Source organism: Crinia signifera, chromosome 4, assembly GCF_055691185.1.
Source record: "Crinia signifera chromosome 4, ASM5569118v1, whole genome shotgun sequence".
NCBI classification, from domain to species: domain Eukaryota; kingdom Metazoa; phylum Chordata; class Amphibia; order Anura; family Myobatrachidae; genus Crinia; species Crinia signifera.
The window spans coordinates 140,738,097-140,761,155 of record NC_139220.1 but is presented as its reverse complement, the minus strand read 5'-3'; the positions used below and the strand labels follow the sequence as shown (position 1 = coordinate 140,761,155).

At 42.2% G+C, this 23,059-nt stretch overlaps 1 protein-coding gene across 2 annotated transcripts in view; it reads left to right on the top strand.

Moving 5' to 3' along the window:
• Positions 1 to 23,059, top strand: part of PAWR (pro-apoptotic WT1 regulator) — a 181,642-nt gene that overhangs the window by 44,331 nt on the left and 114,252 nt on the right. The window lies entirely within an intron of this gene.

Below are 23,059 nucleotides of genomic sequence, written 5' to 3'. Positions count from 1 at the left end.
GTAGTTCCAGAAGATGTTGGAGGGATCGGTCTCGAAAGGTGGCAATTGGGACCAATCTTAAACCTCACTTTATGGGAATCCAGTGGTTCATCTGCCCTGCGCTGACATGGGTGGAGGAAGCAGCGGCACTAATCCTACAGGCTTTAACCCCGTAGACAGTACACAGCCAGTGACCAGACACAGAGGGACCCGATTCCTAGCCGCACGCGGGTATGGGTCATAGGGTTGACAAGAGGAAGGTTGACTACTGACGGTCGATATGGGGTTAAGTTGACGGGGTCATTAGGTCGACATGGGCAAGGTCAACAGTCAAAAAGTCGACCTAATGTTTTTTACTGTTTTATCCCGTGTCGACACAGTTGGCTTGGACACTAAAAAAGTGCACTGTGTCCCCTCGCATGGCTTTCTGCGCTCGCCTTGCTTCAGGCATGGTGCCTCGCTACTCTTCACACTATTTTATTTCCCCCCCCCCCACACTCCCTAATGGATTATAGGGCATGAAATACCACTTGTCGGCACAAAAGGTGAAAAACCCATTTTGACTGTCGACCTTGCCCATGTCGGCCCAATGCATGTTTCGACCGAGTTATCCTGTTGACCTAACCCCATGTCAATCTTCAGGTGTGTCGACCTTCATACATATTGACCTTCAGTGGTCGTCCCAGTGTATGTTGACCTTCCTATTGTCGACCTAACGACTGTATACCCCCACACACTACTCCTCATTCCTTTGAGTGCCAAGGGAAATTGTCAGAATAAGTGAAAATTGCCAAGCAAACATTTTTATTAACCCTTTGTGGGCCATCATTGCTGTGAGATCCTCAAAATATTTGTAGCCACAAATCTGAAAAGGCCTGCTTACTCTAGACCAGTGTTTTTCAACCACTGTGCCGTGGCACACTAGTGTGCCTTGAGCTATTCTCAAGTGTGCCCCCAGATTTCGAGATGCCCAAACCAGTTTACAGCCACCACCAGTGCAACTGTCATTTACTGGTCTCTTTTTTTTTCATGTAAAGGGCCAATGTATTTAATTTTTGTTAACTGTGGGGACCAATGTGATTGTTTTTTATATGGGGGCCAAAAGGTTTGTTTTGTCCTGTGGGGGGGCAATGTGTTTTGACCTGTGGGGATCTCATGGTGTGCCCTGGCAATTTTAAAATCTTATTTAGTGTGCCGCAAGGTAAAAAGGTTGAAAATCACTGCTCTAGACATTATTCCGGGGTTTAGCATGTTCCAAAGCTGATCAACATCCCAAAGATTGGGAGTTATTTGCATGAAGCCAAGTTTGATTCTTTATGCCATTATTTTTAACATTCCTGTAATGTCTGAGAATCTGTTAAGAACTCTGTATTATGGTAAGTAGCATTGCTGGCTCATGCAAATCAGGTGCCTAAGGCAAACAGATTATAAAAATAGGACCTACATGTTCATCTCAACTTTTTTTTAATTAATGTTCCGAACTGATTTTTATTTTTTTTATATTATGATGCACCCCCCCTTTTTTACTTGTCATACTGAGGCCCTGAAGAAGATCTGCAAAGTGTACTCCGGCATTAACTGCCGTGCGGGCGTCTCGCATGTGTCACTCTTATTGATTTTTGTGTGTTATGCTTTTCCTTTTAAGGACTCTAATGTTTATTATACTTTACACTGTGTGTATTCAGGTGCCCGATGGTGCTCCGGTCACTGAACACCCCGGTCTACATCTGCCGAAGCTGACCATACCACTTATCCCGAGTGGATGTCAGCAGTGATTGCGGCAGCAGGGCATTCACAACTATTGGTCATATTACTTAGGCTGTTTGTACCTCAACTATGTACTAAGTTTATTCCATATCTACCACTGTGAATGCATCACACGGACATGTCTGTACTTAAATTGTAGTCCCATTAAATGGCAGATTGTGATTATATTATCAGTAGTGAGATAAACTCACTCATCTATCGCTCAGGATAACACATAAATTGTGGTGATAAACCTCCATTAATGAACATTGTGTGTGTGTGTGTGTGTGTGTGTGTGTGTGTGTGTGTGTGTGTGTAATGACCTTTTCAGACCACCGTGAATTAATTGCATAAGCAACATTGTATATGACACACATTCGACAAATTATTATATAATATAACATTAACATATGATATATGTTTAATTACAATTGTTGTGTATAGTGGCAGTTCCTGATACCATTGTTACCAATGGAGAAAGTACCTACAGACTTAACCTCCATTAATTAAAACTTAGGTACCTAAGACTGATCGGCACCCAGTTGCACTATCTAACATACAGCAGTACTAACCTATAAATTGCAATCCAATTACAGACCAGATGCGTGGTCTGTGGGATTAACTCCTACATGTATGGACACAGATTCTGTCTCCAAGTGATTTAATAAAGATATCCCTTTCCTCCGAATTGGAATAGACTTAACAGTCATAATCATTAGGGGAATGAAATATAGGGACACTAAGTGATAATTAAATACCTTACCATTCACAGGGCACCAGACACATGCAACCCCGCACGTGCATTTTAATTTGCACTGTATTCATCATGTTTTGTGTTTCATGTTTTATGTAGTTTGTCATATTTTCGCAGCCTTTTAACTAAAACTAATAAAAGGTATATTTTAAGTATCATTCAACTTTCTCCCCTTTGGTGCACCACACTGTGACAAACTGCATCCTGTCCAAACAAAATACTTGTCATACTCTACAGGTGCAGAAAAGAGGGACATTATTAATCCCACTTTAATTAATGTTACAGAGCTGCATTAGTAAATTGTGGTGATACTCAATATACAGTATTTAGCATAAAATCTTCTATTTGGAGCTTAATTAATTTTTTAAATATTTAGCTTTCTGCTTGTTACATGCATACACGTGTTTCTTTCTAATGAGCTTGTTCCCTTAAGCATTCTCTGTAGTGTAGTTTTCTAAACAGCATTGTAAAAAATTAATGATCGGTTTGGACAGGAATGTTACCTTTTATACCCTGCAGTGTTCTGCAATAAGTGATGAGCACTGATGCTTCAATGCAGTTCTGACTTCTTTGCACTGTATTTGAGATGGAAAAAAATTAAGGGTGACCTCAAAAGATTATATTCTGTTACAATCTTCATTTTAGGTGTTGATGATTGCATTTAAATTAAAATGAAGAATAAACACATTACCTGATGATCAAGTTACCCAGTCCAGGCAGGGTGACCAGTCAGACAGCTAATGTTGTAGAGTCTGAAGTGGCATTTACTTGGTACCTTAAAACCATGGTTGTAGGTATAAGACTTCCCCATTCTCTTATCCATGTTTCTCATGACTGTTAAGAGGGATTAATGCATATTGTTGCAAGTGAGTTCGCTCAGGTACACATAATGTTGACCGCAATGAAATATCATATACATCGCATTGTGTCTGTCATGTGCTCCAACAGGTCATTCCTTGGCTCATCCCATTAGGGAATGATGGCTTGGATTTTAAATGTGGTGGACAACAATATATCGTCCACCGCATTGTGCATGTATACGGTGGCACGCGTTACATCCCCATTAGCAGGGAGATAAATCGTTCTGATGTGTACCCAGCCACTCAAGCCACCCAATCTTTAACTTGAGCCACCATTGTCCTTACCTTACACAGTGTGGTGATACATGGGCCCTTATTCTGATCGGTGCGGCCGGAGCCGCATATGCGGCTCCGACCGCACCAGACGAATCCCCGCCTTCCATACGGATCGCCACGGCCGTCCGTACGCGGCCATGTGGCGATCCGCATGATTGTGGACGGGGATACGCCTCCTCCATGGTGGGAGCAGCCCCTGCATTCGATGGTCGCCGAACATCGAATGCAGGGCCGCACGCTCCACCAGGTCCCGCAACACAAGACCACACGGACACTTGTCCGTGTGAAATCTTGTATGGGGGCGGGCAGCTGACATCCGGCGATGCCAGATGCCCGCCCTGTACCCACGCGTCATAGCCTCATTAGCATGCGTACGCCCCGCGTTTGCATGGGAACGCCCATGAAACGCGGGGCGTATGCATATGCAAATGAGGCTTCGTAGCCCCTCACGCCCCTATCCACCCCCTTTGCGGCGGACAAAATACGTGTACGGCGATTTCGGCTGCACATGCGCAGAGTGGCCTCTGCACATGCGCAGACCGAAAACATCGGCGGAACGGCCGCATGCGGCCGTTACCGCTTCAACCAGAATAAGGGCCATAATTCTGTTTTTGGTGATACATACTGCTGAATTTTTGCACAGCTATTCTGAATATATTTTGAGTTCAGTTTTTCAGTGTATACCCATTTTCACAGGCAACTCTGTTATGGAACGCAAATGTATTAAGCCTGGTTAAGTAATAAAGTGGAAGCTGATAATCAGCGGCAGCTCCTACCTCAGTGAAAGAGCTTTGATGCGGCACCCCCTCCACTGCCACAGCTGCTGGTCTCTGATCCCTGCCGTGGTTGTGGGTCCGGCGCATGTGCAGTAGTGTCAATTTACAGGCCGTGTTTGAGAAATGACAGTTATGAGCTGATTGGTGCGTGATAACTTTCCACTTTATTAGGCTTAATACATCTGCAATAGCCCTTTTGTTTTCTTTTAAGTAGGGCATTGTGTTTTACATTGTGCTACTATTGTTGATGTTGGCTTAATATAATATATTGCTTATTTCTTAATTCTTCAGAGTTGAACATGGGATACAGTTAAGGTTATGTTAAACATATACCTGTACCAGAGTACTATCGATGAAGGTAAAATACACAGGTGTCTGCATTATGCATGATTAGACTGTACTACTCATGAATAATACACTTGTCACTCTATTCTGTGTGGTTTGATATGCAGTTTGCTTTTAACTCGCTATAAAAGTCATAGTGACCTACTTTTTTTGTTGCTGTTTCATGTATAATTCCCTATTAAAGTAGATTGTTAATATTATTTTTGGCATATTTAAATGTGTTACTGGGGGTCATACTGCCCGACTTAATGTCTCGACGTTTTGGACCCAATTGCACCCAAAAAAAGCCTTGCAGAGAAGGATGGAGCCTTGTACAGAAGGGGCAAGGCCTAACTGCATCACTGTGGGGGCATGCTCAGTACTCTGGGATGCTCTGCTGCCCTTTACACTCTCCATGAACTGTGAGTAGATGCCGTGCACGTCACCTGGAATCTGTTCACACGCTGCTCACACCCCCCCCCCCCCTCACACAGGGTAAACCATCGGGTCCATGGGTGGAAAAAGTCCCGAAAAACTGGACTGCCCCACAGACAGAAAGAAGGTATGCTGTAGGTTGTAAAAACTATTCTCTAAACTGGCCGAATAATGCTTTCTAATATGCAGTCCTCAGTAACTAATTTAGAAATTTACAATATTTGGCATAAACGCAGAACATCCTGAGCAGAGTTAAATAAAAAGGAAAAAAAAATTGTTGAGACTGATATAACATCCCTCTCTGGTACTGAAGAACACAGATGACACTAGATGCGTATTCCAAAATCTTCTTGGACATTTCTTGTCTAAATTTACAACAAGAATGTTGCTTGTCCTATACTGAGGAAGCATATGCTAAACCTAGTTCTATACCATCACAAACTGTATATGGATTTATGTCCTGCCACTGACCTTTTTAAGACCTTTGACATTAGAGTTGCTGTACAATCCAGCTATTTTATTGTGTGACTGTCATACAATATAGAAAGATTCATGGTGGATGGAGTCTTAGCAGGAGATGAGGTGATTATAGGACTTGTTGTAGGAGCAAGAATGTATTAGTTATCTGTCACATCATTAAAAAGACAGAAGTCCATAGAGTTCAATCTTCATAAACTGTAATTGCACTGATGATGTTGGATAATATTTACATTATTGATGTGCCTATAAATGGTGAAAGTACATTGCTGCCATTAAATAATCTTTCTCAGCATTTTCAACTAATCTGCCTATTTAACATGTAAAGTTCAACCAAATTTTAATGACAAACTTTACCGAACTATACAGGTTGATTTTCCCTTATCCAAAATGCTCGGGACCAGGAGAATTTTGTATAACAGATTATTCCGTATTTCGGAATATTTTAATATTTCAATAATGTATTTGAAGTATCTTGCATTTATGCTGTATAAACACATCAACCACATAAAATACACACAAATATATTTTATTTGTTCAAAAAACAAGGTTTCAAAACATGAAACAAAATTTGTGTACTATCTCAGATATTGAATTTGAATGCCAAGCAATAATTTTCTTGCACATATATAGTGCCAGTTACATATCATATTCTCAGTAGTGCTGTTACAGATGTCCCCAGTGAGTTTTTATAAAAAAAAATTTTTTCCCACTTTCTGGAATGTATGGTTTTCGGAAAATAATTCGGATACGGGATAGTCAGCCTGTACTGTAATTAAAATGGAGTGCATAATATTATGTTTTGTACTGCATAAATTTAGGCTGTTTCAAATGTATACATAGACATATGGGTGTATGTTTAAAAATAAAGTAATCGCAGCCCCCTACATGGAAATAAGTTCTATTATTTCACTTCCAGTCTTATCACCATATATGCCTGTTTGTCCAGTTATCACAACGGAAGTTCTAGAAACATTTTCCCTTATTACCAAAAACTATGTTAATGACCCTTATGACAATGTTCAGATGGGCCTCTTAAAGATTAATGAGACTCTTGGCCTTTTTATCATTCTTCCTCTTGTGAAAAACTGTCTGTTTGAAAAGTTTTAGAGTTGTGGAAGAAAATCAAAATGAATATAATTTATTTATAAATAACAAAATATTACATAGTAATGTACTTTAATATTATGATGATACAAATAAATAACATATAGCAACATGACATAGTAATTGAGCTACAATGTACAGCCATGGCCAAACATCTTGAGAATGACACAAATATTAATTTTCAGACTTTGCTATCTCAGTGTTTATGACGGCAATTATCATATACTGCAGAATGTTATGAGGAGTGATAAAATAAATTGCAATTAATTGAAAACTCCCTCTTTGCCAAGACAATTAACTAATTCATGGATCCTCAAACTATTTTGCTCTGGGACCCCATTAGACAATAAACATAATTACAGGACCCCAGTAAGTGACTGCAGAAGGTCATCACATGTTTAATCAGCAGACAGCTCATACATGGCAGCATAAAATGATGGGTGGAGTCTAAAATAACAGACAATTCAAAAGATTTCTCAGGCTCATTGAATCACTGAGGGATAGATTTATTATAGTGGCACTAACAGCGCCGCTATAACAGTTCCTGCTTCGCCTCAGTAGCGAGGCGAAGCAGGTAGGGACACCGACAAGATCTACTAAGATATTGCCACCGAAGCGGGGGAGCGCTAACTCCCCCCTCCGGCGATGTCCCCTCCAGCTGACCACGCGTCAGTTAACACTGACGCGCTGTCTCCTTCCCCCCGGCCGGCTGGACTGTGCATGTGTGGGATCTCGCTACTCACGCGAGATCTCCAGCGCAGCTCAGGGCCAGCAGCGGGGACAGGTCTGTCCCTGCTGTAGGCATAGGGCATCGCCGTCTGCAGTTGTCGAAGTCTATAGCTGCAGGCGGCGGAACGGTCAGCGATGCTGACCGTTCATAAATCAGGCAGGCGCGCACTACGAAATATCGTAGCTGCGCTATGCCTCCTACCTCACACCACCGCACGATAGACACCCGCTCGATCAGGGGAAGCGCTATCCCCTGCTTTAGCGCATGGGCATAGCGCAGATTCCCCTGATCGCCAATTAATAAATCTGCCCCTGACTGAGATAAGAAAAGTCATCAGCCTAAATGGAGTCGTGACCCAATGCTGAGAAGGTCGGGACCCACTTTGGGGTTCAGGACCCACAGTTTGAGAACCACTGAACTAATTCCCCAAAACAACATTCCAATGCATTTCAGCCCTGCCACAAAAGGACCAGCTGACATGTCAATGATTCTCTCTTTAACACAGGTGAGGGTGTTGATGAGGGCACTCTGGAAATCTCTGTCATGCTGATTGAGTTAGAATATCAGACTAGAAGTTTTAAAAGGAGTGTGGTGCTTGAAATAATTGTTCTTCCTCTTTAACCATGGTTACCTGCAAGAAACACATGCTGCAGTCATTATTGCTTTGCATAAAAATGGCTTCACAGGCAAGGATATTGCTGCTCATAACATTGCACCTCACTCACCATTCATGAATGGGCTTGCTTCTAAATCAAGGGAGTGGGCTCACTCATAATTGTGCCTAAAAACACAGCCATGAATAAAGAATGGTACCAAAACATCCTCTAAAAGCAACTTCTTCCAACCATCCAAGAACAGATGGAGGATGGACACTGCCTTTTTTAGCAGGATGAAGCACCTTGTCATAAGGCAAAAGTGATAACTAAGTGGCGCAGGGAACAAAACCTCAACAATTTGGGTCTGTGGCCAGGAAACTCGCCATACCTTAATCCCACTGAGAACTTGTTGTGAATCCTCAAAAGGAAGGTAGACCAACAGAAACCCTCAAATTCTGACCAACTCTAAGCATTGAGACATTGTTTCCCCCAGCACACTGAGTGGTATTAGTAACCAGTCTTAACACTTCATGATAATAGAATTCAGAGATATTGGTTACATATATTTGTGCAAATGTATGATATGCCCCCAAGCCATTGTCAAGGCTTCTCTGTATAGTGGGGGTCCCTAGTGCTATATCTAGCTGCAGGGTGCAGCACCCCAAAAAAACTGTTTAAGCTAGAAAGCCCAGAGCGGCACACCAGCGAAATATTATAGTGTTAATAAGTATTAGTTATAGGAAGCCGAAGCTATATATAGAAAGTGAGAGAGAGAGAAAAAAAAGAAATGTAATTAAAATATTAAAGAAATAGTGTTAGTGAGAAAAAAGAAAAAACAGGTGCTGGGTGTTAATAGAATGTAAAGGTGTACCGCACTACAGTCACACAGCTCAACCAGTCCAGGGCACTGGACAATACACAACCGTTACCCTAAATTGGGTCTACGATTAACCAGCAAGAAGCCACATGATAATGGCTATTTACTTAAATATATCTAAACTAAGAGCTATACATACAGATAGTGGTAGATGCTCAAATTAGTTCAGTAATACCATTCAGGTGCATGCAAGGGAGGGGTTAATACTGAGTAAGTAACAAGACATTGGTCCCCCCCAGCACACTGAGTGGTATTAGTAACCAATCTTGAACACTACATGATAATAGAATTCAGAGATATTGGTTACATATACCTGCGCAGGTGTATGATATGCCCCCAAGCCACGTCAAGGCTTCACTGTATATTGGGGGTCCCTAGTGCTATATCTAGGTGCAGGGTGTGGCACCCCAAAAACTATCATAAGCTAGGAATCCCAGTGCGGCACGCCAGTGAGATACTATAGTGTTAATAATTAGTGATAGGAAGCCGAAGCTATATATAAAGATATAGAGAAAATAAAAAATTGAATGTAATTAAAATAAGAGAGAGATAGTGTTAGTGAGGGAAAAGTGTTAATAGAATGTAAGGGCATGCCGCACTAAAGCCACCCAGGTGTCACTATTTCAGGGGACTTAAAAGCTGGTACCAATGTAACAAAGCAATGAAGAAGGCAAGTCAGATGCTTGGTTGCATAGGGAGAGGTATCAGCAGTAGAAAGAAAGAAGTAATAATGCCACTGTATAGGTCATTGGAACGACCTCACCTAGAGTATTGTGTTCAGTTCTAGAGGCCATATCTCCAGAAGGATATAAATACATTAGAGACTGTACAAAGAAGGGCAACTAAAATGGTGCATGGCCTACATCACAAAAGGTACCAGGAAAGACTAAAAGATCTTAATATGTATACTTTAGAGCAGAGAAGGGAAAGGGGGGACATGATAGAAACTTTCAAATATATCAAGGGTTTTAACAAGGTACAGGTGGGAGAAATTCTTCACAGGAAGAGGAGCAACAGAACACGAGGGCATGCACTGAAACTAGAGGGAGGAAGATTCAGGGGAAATGTGAGGAAGATTACTTCACAGAAAGAGTAGTAGATAAGTGGAATAGCCTACCATCAGAGGTGGTAGACGCAAATACAACATATTGATATCCTTACAAAAAAATAAGGATCGAATTATGGTTTGAGGTAACATGTTTAAAAAAGGGGCAGACTAGATGGGCCAAGTGGTTCTTATCTGCCATCAAATTCTATGTTTCAAATTCTAACCAGTCCAGGGGCACCGCACCCCACAACACCGTTACCCTAAACTAAGAGCTACCTACCTTAGAGCAACCTCCTAATACTCCATGTGGCATATCAGGACATGCATCTCCTCCTAATGCAGGCTCCTTTCTGCCTCTCACAACAGACATATGGATAGTGGTAGATGCTCAGTTAGTTTAGTAATACCACTCATGTGCGTGAGAGGGAGGGGTTAATACTGAGTAAGTTAAAAAATACATTGTTTCCCCCCCAGTTCAATGAATGTTATTAGTAACAAGGCTTGAACACTACATGATAGTAGAATTCAGAGATATTGATTGGTGACCTATACCTGCGCAGGTGTATGCTATGCCCCCAAGCCATCGTCAAGGCTTTTCTGTATATTGGGGGTCCCTAGTGCTATATCTAGGTGCAGGGTGGGGCACCCCAAAAAAACAGCATAAGCTAGAAAGCACAGAGCGGCACACCAGTGAAATACTACAGTGTTAATAAATATTAGTGATAGGAAGTCGAAGCTATATATAGATAGAGAGAGAGAGAAAGTGAGAGGGGAAAAAATGTAATGTAATTCACATATTAAAAAAATTGTGTTAGTGAGAAAAAAGAAAAAAAATAGATACTGGGGCACTGGGACTCCTCTCAACCAATCAGGGCTGAGCTCCAGGGGAGCTCCCAACCTGATTTAATATAGCCATATCCATGGAAATGGCTATGTCCAATCAGGGCCGAGCCCAATCAGGGTTGAGGGGAGTCCCATTGATTGACGTCACTGGAATTTCCCTCAGTATCAGGGCATGCTGCTCCTTCAAGTCCACCGGTGCACATTGCTCATTTTGTTATTTTAACCCAGGGCTCAACCAATTTCTTTAAAATTTAAGAGCCAGGATGAAAGTGTAGGGGATGGTGCAGATTGCAGGTTTCCGTTACTAAAAAATCGCCAGATAACACAAGTGATTTTTAGCTTGTTCTAAAAAATTGCACCCTATTACATCTCGCCCCTTGTTTTATTTGTAAGGGGCACTAAATAGTGGCCTAGTGATTGACAGGTCTAAAGTACTAGTTCTTAAATTTTTGAGCATTGTCTGTTTATTTTGTTACTGGAGAATATTGCACATAATTGACATCACCTAAATTGTTTGTATTTTCATATATGTTTATTATGATAACGATCCCTCTACCACAGCCGTCCTCAAACTATTTTGCACTGGGACCCCATAAGACGATAAAAATAATTGCAGGACCCCAGCAAGTGACTGCAGAAGGTCATCACGTCACACGTGTAGTCAGCAGACAGCACATACATGGCAGCATTGTGGAGACACAAAATTATGGGAGGTGTCTAAAATAATAGACAACTAAACAGATGTTTCAGTCTCCTTGAATCACTGACTGAGATTAGAAAAGTCATCAGCCTGATGGTCAGCAAAATGGAGTCACGACCCCTTGCTCAGAAGGTTCGGGACCCACTTTGGGGTCAGGTCCCACAGTTTGAGAACCGCTGCTCTACCAAATGCTATTTTTTTCTTATTTATAGTACTGTAGGTGGGCAAATTACCGATATACATACAAGATTCCAGCAGCGTCCCGATACTGAACATCCTGACAGGGTCTATGTAAGTGCCCTAACCCTCTTCCGCCACCCTCTAACCTTCCCTGCTTACTGCCAAACCTAACAATGCCTCCTCCCACCCCCGCAGCCTAACCCTATGTCTCTAGCGCCTAAACCTAACTCCCCCTCCCCAGCCTGTGCCTAACCTGCCCCAACATACTTATGTTCGGGATGCCAGCTGTTGTGATTCCAGAGTTCCAGCGCCGGTGTTCTGGCAACAGCTAATATTCCCGCAGCAGCCATCTCGACTGACAGGATTATAACTGCATTGTACTGTAAACCTTTTAATAAATATAAATATATATATATATAACAATGGGATACCCTTTCAATGCACTAATTCAGAAAAGTTTAGGCAGCAACTCAATTTGTCCCCCCCTGTTAGTGGAGGAAAGAAAAGGAATTGGATAGAACAGAAAGAGAGTGGCGCACTCTCTTTCTGTTCTATCATATATATATATATATATATATATATATATATATATATATGCAAAAAGAAGGTAAATGAAGCGCACAGTCAGTAATATATATAACACAATTTTACTTCTAAAATACTGACGTACATTAAAGGGTAAAAACAGCAATGCTTGCCAGGGAGTAGACGGGCAGTGCGGCAGGACGGTCAGAGTAGAAACAGCCGTAGGCGGTGATCAGTCGCCGGCAGGAACCTCATCAAACAACCGCTCACTCGAATCAACTCCTTCAGATCGACATGGACCGCAAAGACGGCACAACATCGGGATCACTGGAAGCCACGCCCTATATATATATATACCAAACAATAGTGTCTTCAGCGCCCTATTTTTGTAATGTCCATATAACATAAACAATAAAACAATAATACAATAATAAAATTGAATACACTTCTGAAGTAGTTCTTTTGAAGAAATTTTTATTTTGAAAACGCGATCATTTTCCAACGCGTTTCGCCTCGATAAGAAGCTTCATCAGGGGTTTGTGATCTCTTTATTAAGAATGCAACATTTAATACCCTTCAAAGTCAGGTCCTACTTGATAGTGGACAGATAAGATTTATCTATGTTGGCCCAATGAGTTTTTGACCCAGATAGAACCTGGTGTGTTTGCACAAAGATAATAGTTCCTTATTTGTACATAAAAATTAAATGGAATTGTAAATTTCTTTCAGAAGAACATCTTTAAAATACGGTGGACTTTCTCCTAGGACTTAGTTGGAAGCATGTCCAATGTTAAAATCAAATAGTATTAAGTCCACAAATTAATTAGGTCCATAGGTTTAAATTTCCCAACCATAAACTTCTGAGGTCTATGACCATAAACTTTTTTGTGGAATAAATCCCTTAGGTGTGGGGATATGTGCTCTCCTAGGGATCCAAGCAGCAGATGACTTGCTGCTTGGATCCCTAGGAAAGCACATATCCCCACACCTAAGGGATTTACTCCACAAAAAAGTTTATGGTCACAGACCTCAGAAGTTTATGGTTGGGAAATTTAAACCTATGGACCTAATTAATTTGTGGACTTAATACGATTTGATTTTAACATTGGACATGCTTCCAACTAAGTCCTAGGAGAAAGTCCACCGTATTTTAAAGATGTTCTTCTGAAAGAAATTTACAATTCCATTTAATTTTTATGTACAAATAAGGAACTATTATCTTTGTGCAAACCCACCAGGTTCTATCTGGGTCAAAAACTCATTGGGCCAACACAGATAAATCTTATCTGTCCACTATCAAGTAGGACCTGACTTTGAAGGGTATTAAATGTTGCATTCTTAATAAAGAGATCACAAACCCCTGATGAAGCTTCTTATCGAGGCGTAACGCGTTGGGTATTGATCACGTTTTCAAAATAAAAAGAAAAATTTCTTCAAAAGAACAACTTCAGAAGTGTATTCAATTTTATTATTGAATTATTGTTTTATTGTTTATGTTATATGGACATTACAAAAATAGGGTGCTGAAGACACTATTGTTTGGTATAGAAGGTGTTTACAGTCCCAACTAGTAGGGGATTGAGTGTCAACAGCGACCGACAAAAAGTATAAATTTAATAGCGCAACTTTAGAGATTTTTGTGTTGGATTGATATATATATATATATATATATATATATATAGTCCATAAAGAGCACTCACAAGTATTCCAATTCAAATGCAGATAAAAAGTTTAATACGTCACCAGGGTCACATTAGCATACTGTCGACATTTCGAGCCACGCCGGGCTCTTTGTCAAGACCAAATTTTGAATGGGTCACAGCCCCAGAAGAGCCCTCTCTCTGAACAACTTAAATCTTAAATACCCTAGAGGCCGGAAGTGCACATACAAATCGCCAATCGGTATCAACAACAGTCAAAAAGCTGTATGGCACCTATCACATATATTTTAGGACCAAAGTGCATAACTGCATTGATGAACAATCAAGGCAGCTGCTTGCCAGCATTTCCTGAGATTGTACTTCCAGATGTGGGTTTTTTTTTTTGCCATAGTGTCTGAAGCTTCACACAGAAAATACTATATATAGTATAGTGTGTGTGTGTGTGTGTGTGTGTGTGTATGTATGTATGTATGTATGTATATATATATATATATATATATATATATATATATATATATATATATATATATATATATATATATATATATATATATATATATATATATATATAGAAGAGTCTTGGTGGTCTGGCACTCACGCTTTGAAGTAGTTTTTAGGCCAGGTGCCTTCTGTTGCAAATGTGTAGATAGAAGAAGAAATGCAGCGGCACTCATGGACTTGTGAAAAAGAATTGCTTCTTTATTGTAGTATTTCTACGTTTCGGTTTGTCTCCAAACCTTCATCAGGAATACAGTTTAAAGGAACAGGTAGTGCTTTTATAGTGAATGAACATACAGTGAAAGAAACACATGGAAACGCCCGCCCACAGCAGGCTGATGATGTCATAGACAATTGACTGTCTCAAGACAGTGACAGTGCATAATTAGCTGTGTGCTATTTATTGTGATCATTAAAAACATATGCAGCACTGTTGTAATTTCAGTTACCCTTGACTTTTTGTATATACACCTGTATGTAATTGATTCAGCACACAGCTAATTATGCACTGTCACTGTCTTGAGACAGTCAATTGTCTATGACATCATCAGCCTGCTGTGGGCGGGCGTTTCCATGTGTTTCTTTCACTGTATGTTCATTCACTATAAAAGCACTACCTGTTCCTTTAAACTGTATTCCTGATGAAGGTTTGGAGACAAACCGAAACGTAGAAATACTACAATAAAGAAGCAATTCTTCTTCTATCTATATATATATATATATATATATATATATATATATATATATATATATATATATATATATATATATACACAATTATATAGTGTGTTGGCAACTTAGATGTATGTCTATGCTTGTCTCATCTGTTTTCCTTCTTTAAAACAAAACTATATTCATACTTTTACCACCAAAACATCACTGGTGAGATCTAAAAATATATCACTGTCTGCTGCCAACCCTTTGTCAGGAGGATAATCTGCAGACCACTGTAAATTTGTACACAGCCTTACAGTTAGGAGATTAATCACTTTATAAAGGAGCTATCCATTTCCTAGAATATTATTACTCAAACCATAGTTATATACACAAATCCTGACTCCTTTCTCCTTAATTATGTAATTATGCAAATCTGTGTCTGTGTGTGTATATATATATGCAATTAATAACCCAGCCTTACTAATCTATTATTACAAGTAGCATAAATTACTAGCACACTGTGTATCCTCAGACTAGAGTTCTACAGTGATAATAAAAGGCTAATAATATACAAATTATTAGAATAGATATATGTACAATGCTTTACATACAGTTGTGTCCGTGTTCTCTGTGGCTTTAGTTACGCTAAACAGTCTCTCGGCACGGCAGATTCCGGTGACTCAGCCGCACCAAGCATATTTTCCATTTAAATTGTGCTTTCTCGTCGCACAAGTAAATCAACTGGGAGTAACATAACTACAGTACATTGCTAGATTGCACAATTTGTTGTAGAACATCTCTCCCGAGCAATGTATCATGTATTTACCATATTATTGCTTGTTCTAAAAGAATAGGCTCTGCTTTTGTAGCTATCCTTTACATCAGTGGTCTCCAACCTTTTTTGGGGCGGGAGCTACTCGAGACAAAATAAACCGCCTGAAGAGCTACTAAAATTTTTTAAAAACAATAAATCTGCATAACAATCAAAAAATGCCCTTTACACATTATGCCACACACTGTAATGGCCCTTACACATTATGCCGCATACCACAATGCCCCAGACACAATATGCCACACACTGCAATGTCCAATGTGTCACAAACATACCTCCCAACACTGGAGAGGAAAAGGGTATACACATATACCCCACAGTGCCAGGAACAAGTATGCCCCCACAGTGCCAGGAACATGTATGCCCCCACAGTGCCAGGAAGATGTATGCCCCCACAGTGCCAGGAACAAGTATGCCCCCACAGTGCCAGGAACATGTATGCCCCCACAGTGCCAGGAACATGTATGCCCCCACAGTGCCAGGAACATGTATGCCCCCACAGTGCCAGGAACATGTATGCCCCCACAGTGCCATGAACAAGTATGCCCCACAGTGCCATGAACAAGTATGCCCCCACAGTGCCATGAACATGTATGCCCCCACAGTGCCATGAACAAGTATGCCCCCACAGGGCCATGAACATGTATGCCCCCACAGGGCCATGAACATGTATGCCCCCACAGGGCCATGAACAAGTATGCCCCCACAGTGCCATGAACAAGTATGCCCCCACAGTGCCATGAACAAGTATGCCCCCACAGTGCCATGAACAAGTATGCCCCCACAGTGCCAGGAACAAGTATGCCCCCACAGTGCCAGGAACATGTATGCCCCCACAGTGCCAGGAACATGTATGCCCCCACAGTGCCAGGAACATGTATGCCCCCACAGTGCCAGGAACATGTATGCCCCCACAGTGCCAGTTTCCCAGCACCAGCAGACTCACCAATGCTGCTGTCCCCCTGTGCCACTGCTGTCTGTGTCCGCTGTCATCGCTGTCATCGTTGTTGTCGTCGCCGCCGCCGCTGCTGATTCCTCTCTGAGGAGAGGAGAGCACCGAGCGTCTCTCCTTCCCCTCACTTCCTTGTGACTGGGCGTCCGTCAATCAAAACTCGCGGGCCGGCTCCTGATTGGCTGCTGGCCCGCGAGTTCTGATTCGCAGACGGCACAGTCAAAGGAATCCACAGTGAGGGGTAGGAGAGACGCGGCATGCGCTCTCCTCCCCTCAGAGCAGACAGGGAGAAGGGAGGCCGGGCTTCGGCGAGCGGGCGGGCGGGCGGCTGGGCGGGATAATGGAGTGTCGGGCGGATGGCAGGGGCAGAGTGGTCGAGCCACCCGAATCGCTGCCGCGAGCTACCGGTAGCTCGCGAGCGACGGGTTGGCGACCACTGCTTTACATGCACATACACCATGTACCTTTACCATGCTTGCAATGTTTGTTTATTAACTGTTGCCAACAGTTTCAGCAGTATGATGCATCTACAACTGTTACCAGATATATTTGGGAACAAGCTATTGAGTCATATCTAGGGTGGCCAATCCCGGGATCGGGATCGGCGGGATCCCGGGATTTTGCCCCCAAAAGGCCGGGATTTCAATCCCGGGATTGGAGTTTCCAATCCTGGGATTTCGGGATTAGACTGCGCATGCGCAGTCTAATGCCAGGCAGCGTCTGAGCACCCGCTCAGACGCTGCCTGGCTTCTCCCGGCACCCGGCAGAGCATACTGCGCAGCGTGACCTCTCAGCGTGACGAGGTCACGCTGCGCAGGCAGGTCATTCACGTCACGCCCGGCAGCACCCCGCCGCTCGCCCGCCCGCCCAACTAGCCAGCCAGCAGGAGCATACCGCGCAGCGTGACCTCTCAGCGTGACAAGGTCACGCTGCGCAAGCAGGTCACTCACGTCACGGGCGGCAGCATGAAGAAGCCGCACCGCGCCGCTCACCCACCCGCCCAACTAGTCAGCCAGCAGAAGTATTAACTACCCGTCCCCCAGCCTGTCTCCTTAAGATGACCGCCCATCCACCCACCCGGCAACCCAGCTGTCCCTGCATGGATGTAAGTAATTGCGGGGCAGCCAGGGCATTTTTCTATTAGGAAAGCCAATCCCGGGATCCCGGGATTGAGCATTTTTCAATCCCGAATCCCGGGATTGAAAAAATGCCCCGGGATTGGCTTCCCTAGTCATTTCGGTTAGTTTTATTGTTTTTTTTCCCCATGAAAAATAAATGTTTTTATGGAAATAAAATTTAAGTTTTATTTTAGTGTTCCTTGGATGTAATTAGCTTGCACTTTCAAAAAAACGTTTTGTATTTAAATTGTATTAATTATTAAAAGTTTATTGGTTTAATATATCACAACCGGGGAGATGTTTTAAAGCTTGCAGAGTTAAAATGGAGAGAGATAAAGTATTACCAATCCACTTCTAACCTTCACCTTTTGCAGACTATGGGTGGGATGACTAACCTTTTCCACAGCGCTGGTGGACCCTTATCAGTGCCGTTGCGCTTTTCGCATATTCTCTATTCTTCCCCTCAGGGAGCTTGTTCGGCACACTTCCGCATTTCTGTACTTTAATGTCACGGCCGCGCCTCCCCATTGGACTGCATTGCCTTCCCACCTAGTCGCATGCTCTAACATCCACACCGTATCAAACCAGACTGTACGTTATCGCCACCTCAAGCTTTCCATTAGCTAGCTGAGGTGTCTGTAAAAGAAGGCATTAAGGGTTTTTACAATGCAGGGAGGTGTTATTTTGATGTTGGGTGAAGTATTTGGGAGGTGTGAGGGAGGCTGAGATGTGCACTTGCTTCTGGAGTACGAGACAAGCGACGTCCGGAAGAAGCAAATGTGCATGACTACTCAGCACAGAGAATGCACAGTAAAAAAAAAAAAAAAAAAAAAAGGAAGATCGCAGAGTGGGTACAATACCACATAGAGAATGCAGTTACATAGTAGGTAAGGCTGAAAAAAGACTTGCGTCCATCTAGTTCAACCTAGGTTGTTATTGAAAGCAGACTTGTAAAGATTATATTTCTTATTTGTACCTATGGATGTAACCAATAAGTGATTGTCCAACCTTATTTTGAACGTATTCAGTGTCTCTGCCGACACTACCTCTCCAGGAAGAGAGTTCCAAAGTCTGACTGCTCTGACCGTAAAGAATTTTTTTCTTTTAGCTGAACAAAATCTTTTTTCTTCTAATCTATACTCATGCCCTAGCGTCCTAGATTCCTTTCTCGTTGAAAAAAGGGTGTTTGCTAATTCCTTATATTGGCCTCTGATATATTTGTACATGTTGAGCATGTCCCCCCTTAATTGTCTAATTTCTAATGTAAATAGTCCCAAATTGCTTAATCTCACCTCGTAGCTTAAATTCTCCATTCCCCTAATAAGCTTTGTTGCTTGTCTCTGGATTTTTTCCAATTCAATGATGTCCTTTTTATAATACGGGGCCCAGAATTGTACACCGTACTCGAGGTGAGGCCTCACCAATGCTTTATACAGTGGCATAATTACCCTTGAGTCCCTAGATTCAATGCCCCTTTTAATGCATGCTAAAATTTTGTTGGCCTTTTTTGTTGCTACATTACAATGTGCACTACACCCCAGTTTGCTGTCTATTTGGACTCGTAGATCCTTTTCAAGTATTGAAGTACCCAATTCCTCTCCACTAAGGTTATAAGTAGCACACTGGTTATGTCTCCCAAGGTGCATAACCTTACATTTATCGAAGTTGAACCTCATCTTCCACTTTTTAGCCCACTCCTCTAGATTTGCAAGATCCTTTTGAAGCGTGGTGACATCTTCTGATGATTTAATGACTTTGTTAGTTTTGTATCGTCCGCAAAGATGGATACATTGCTGAGTACTCCCTGCCCAATATCGTTTATAAAAATGTTAAATAAAATGGGCCCCAAAACCGAACCCTGGGGCACTCCACTTAGTACTGGTATTGTATCTGCTACGGCACTGTTAACAACCACTCTTTTTGCAGTGAACAATTGATTAGAGAATATGGAGAAAATGCTATATATAATGGCGCGGTATTGATGCTTAAAGCTTTAGAACTTGGCACAATTGTAAGTGCATCTCTACCTATGTTTGAATGTCAGGAGCTGATGATTGGTATTTTATCTCTCTCTCCACTTTATTTCTCTATAAGCTATGATTAATTTCCCTTCTAATTCTAGTTAGTGATTTCTATTTTCCTTTTCTTATTTCTCCTCCATACTGACAGCATTTGATAATGGTACAGAATTATCTGACTACACTGTTGATTTTAGTGATTTTGCCCCCTTTTGTTTGGGGTTTTGCATTTGTATACTGTTTGGCCATGGTACAGGAGTAGAATAATAAATGCACACTGAATGAAGTCCTTGTCTTTAGGCATTTCTTATTGGGGCCATCGCTTCCAGAATCTAACAAAAGTATTCCAGATTAACACAACAATCTCATCATTTTACTTGCTATTTAAGAATAAACCGTTTTAAAATAAAATATCCATTTATAGTCATGAGGAAACAAACATGTTTGTGTTTTTTTTTTTTTAACCCCTTCCCGACATTTGACGTACATTTACGTCATGGCCCGGGATGTACTTCCCGACACATGGCATAAATGTACGTCATGACTTTAAACTGTCACTGCGTCTAGAGACGCAGTGACAGAGGGACGATGTCTGCTGTCCCTGACAGCAGACATGTCCCTGCATGCCCAGGGGGGGCTGCGATGCCGCCCCCCCGTCGGCGATCGCTGTGATTGGGCTGTTCATTGTGAACAGCCATTCACAGTGTTTTCCTGTGTTACCAGCGAATCAGACGCTCGGTAACACAGGTGTCAATCACCGCCGGGCGTCAGGGGGGCATGAGGGGGTCATCGGTGACGACGACACCTCACCCCACCTGCCCCCAAGGCTGTGATTGGTCCGTGGGACCCACGGACCAATCACAGCCAAGGCGCGACATTTAAACTAACGGTGACTGCGCTGCAGACGCCATTCCGGTCTGGAATTGCGTGCAGAGCGGTCACCGTGCCTATCTGCCGTGATACTGACCTGATCCTTGCAAATACTTACCTGATCCTTGCAAATACCTTACCTGATCACCTGATCACTGCTTGTAGCGTGCTGGATGCTTCCTGGATCTGACTTCTTGTGACTTCCTGCTGCTGCTGCAGTGTGATAGATAGTGATAGATAGTGATAGATAGTGATAGATAGTGATAGATAGTGATAGATAGTGATAGATAGTGATAGATAGTGATAGATAGTGAGAGATAGAGAGAGATAGAGAGATAGTGATAGAGAGTGCTATATTTTGTGTCTGCTACCCCCCCCTTTTTGGGGCTGCAGGTTTTTTTTTAATATATATAACTGTCAGTGCTGCTGCTGCAGTGTCATAGAGTGATAGATAGTGAGAGATAGAGAGATAGATAGAGAGAGATAGTGACAGAGAGTGATAGAGAGTGCTATATTTTGTGTCTGCTACCCCCCCTTTTGTGCTGATCAGTATATCTGTGCTGATCAGCAACTTTTTGGGGGTGCAGGGTTTTTTTTTTTTTATATATATACCTGCCAGTTGCACTGTCAGTTGCACCAAAGGTTGTGCACCTGCTGCCCCTCACTGGTAATCAGTGTCACATCACTGATCACCTTTTTTTTTTTTTTTGAGCGTGCTGTGGGGTCTTTTTTTAATTGATCACATTTTTTTGATCAAATTCCTGTTGCTTTTGAGCGCTGTTCAGTGACGGACGTTACTGACCAACATCTGTGCTCAATTTTTGGCGCAGGACCTTTTTTTTTCTGCACTACATACACACTACACACTACATACTACATTGAAATAAAGTTTGTACCCCCCCTACACTATACACGTGTTGAAACATTTCACTACCAGAAACACAAAAATAAAAATAGCATCCCAAATGTCATCCCAAATGTCATCCCAAATGTCATCCCAAATGTCATCCCAGTCATCCAGAAGAATGTATTCAGCGGAGGAGGCATATGCCATGCTTGCCTCTGACTCTGACACAGCCAGTGAGGCAAGCGGGGAATTTGAAGGATTCATCTTAAGCTCCTCTTCCTCCTCTAGTGATGAGGGACCCCCTCAAAGACGCCCCCGTAGAGCAGCTGAGACCCCCCCAATAATTGATCTCGTATGGACCCCACCACCAGACAATTTTGAGCCCCAGGTTCCTGAGTTTTTGGCCATCCCAGGAATCCAATTTGATTCCACAGGTCTCAGAGAAATTGACTTTTTCAAATTATTTTTCTCTGATGATTTTATAAATTTAATGGTGGACCAAACTAATTTATATGCCCAGCAGTTTATTGCTCAAAACCCCACGTCATCATTTGCTAGGTGGACCCCTGTAGATGCAGTAGAGATGATGACGTTTTGGGGTCTGGTGTTTCATATGGGCATAGTAAAAAAGCCAGAAATTAGGCAATATTGGAGTACAGATGTTCTGTACAGCACCCCACTTTACCGTATGGCCATGACCCGGAATCGTTTTGAGTTAATCCTTAAATTTTTGCATTACAACGATAATGCACAGTGCCCACCCAGAGATGATCCCACCTTTGACCGGCTATTCAAAGTCAGGCCGGTCATTGATCACTTCAGTGCCAAATTTGAAGAGATGTACATCCCAGATAAATTCATTTGCATAGACGAGTCCCTTATACATTTTAAAGGAAGGGTTAAATTCCGCCAGTACCTTCCCAGTAAGAGGGCAAGGTATGGCATAAAAATGTATAAGCTGTGTGAAAGCACCTCAGGGTACACCCACAGGTTTAGGGTATATAAAGGGAAGGATTCAAGAATTGAACCGCCAGAATGCCCCCCCTCCCTCGTAGGTGTTAGTGGAAAAATTGTCTGGGATTTAGTGCACCCCTTCCTGGATAAAGATTATCACCTCTATGTGGATAACTTTTACACCAGCATCCCCCTGTTTAAGGCCCTTGGTTCAAGAGGTACAGCAGCTTGCGGTACTGTGCGCAAGAACCAAAGAGGCCTCCCAAAAACGCACATTGCCCAAGTAATGAGAAGGGGTGAAAGCAGGGGAATATGCACCGAAAATATGTTGTTGGTCAAATATAAGGACAAGAGGGATGTCCTTATACTGACAACAATTCACGGAGACAGTACCACCTCCGTCCCTGTACGAGGTACCA